The following is a 1437-nucleotide window of genomic DNA, read 5'->3' as shown; positions in this document are numbered from 1 at the left end:
CACATCATATGTGTTCTTTTGAGCTAGGATTCTATCAATCTTAAATAATGAGATTCAGATTTGTTCAAGGGAAAAGCATGAGAATAGTCACCTGGAAACACTGGCTCCAAACAAATGGGATCAGTGTTCCAAATAAAGAAGTTAAGGTTTCACTTAGGTATTTTAGCAGGATTAGGACATTTTCCATACAAAATCAGTGCATATGCCACAGCAAAGTGATTGGTTACAGATTGCTACATTCCAAGGAAGATTACTTTGAGAGGGGTAGTGGTCTGAGGGACTGGATGTTTTGTCTCTGGTCCCATTTTATCTTAATTATTTATAGGGAAAAAGGACAGACGCTGCAAGCTGCAGGGCATATGACCCAGGCCTCATAGCCACAATCTTCTGAAGGTTTAGGATCCTTTAAAGTTCCAGCTTTGTCACCCAGGCTGAAATGCAGTGGTGTCATCATAGCTCCCTGCAGCCTCAAATTTCTGAGTAGCTGGGACTATAGTAACACTTCACCACACTTGGTTAATTTAAAAATTTTTTGTAGAGACAGAGTTTCGCTTTTGTGCATGCTGGTCTTAAACTCCTGGCCTTAAGCATTCCTCCCACCTAAGCCTCCAAAGTGTTGGGATTATATGCAAGGGTCACTGCACCTGGCTTAATTTCATGGTTTTCTCATTCAGCATGTGTTTGAGATTCTTTCTGTTGTAGGGTGTCATTCATTTTCATTGCTGAATATTATTCCATTGTATAAATGCAGTAGAACCTCCATGGCTGACCACCTCTCTACATTGACCACTTCCTTAAGCTGACCCAATTTTCATAGACCAGACATAAACAGATGTACATATCGGTACAGTGAACCTAGTTCCTTATATTCATCGCCTTCTTATGTTGCCCAGTTTGTTATAGTCCCTTGGGTGGTCAACTTACAGGGTTAATATATATTCAATATGTTTTTATCCACTTACCTATTAAAAGCCTCTTGGGTTGTTACCAGTTAGGAGACATAATGAATTAAAGTGTTATGAACTTCAATGGATAAGTCTGTGTGGATGTAGGTTTCACTTTTCCTATGCTCACGCCTGATGCCTTGTTACTTGATGTGGAATTGTAACAAGCTTTGGGTTTTCCCAGAACTAAATATGATTCTCAGCCACTCTCACTTTGAGGCGTGAGAGAAGTATTGTATAGAGTATACCAAACAACATGATATACTGGTGCTGTAATACTTGGGGCTCCCATGGGTTAATTTGTTTAAATTCCTCAATACCACGAGTAATTTGCTGAACAGGAAGAACTACTGTCATAATCCAAATGCAATTCTACTTTTGTTTCCTTTTTTCCTTTAAATTTCTTAAAAAATGTGAGTCACCTGGCTTGGTGCCTGTGGCTCAAGTGGCTAAGGCGCCAGCCACAAACACCTGAGGTGGTGGGTTCAAATCC

Source organism: Otolemur garnettii, unplaced genomic scaffold (assembly GCF_000181295.1).
Source record: "Otolemur garnettii isolate 467f Iridium unplaced genomic scaffold, OtoGar3 scaffold00105, whole genome shotgun sequence".
NCBI classification, from domain to species: domain Eukaryota; kingdom Metazoa; phylum Chordata; class Mammalia; order Primates; family Galagidae; genus Otolemur; species Otolemur garnettii.
This window is presented reverse-complemented; position numbering follows the sequence as displayed.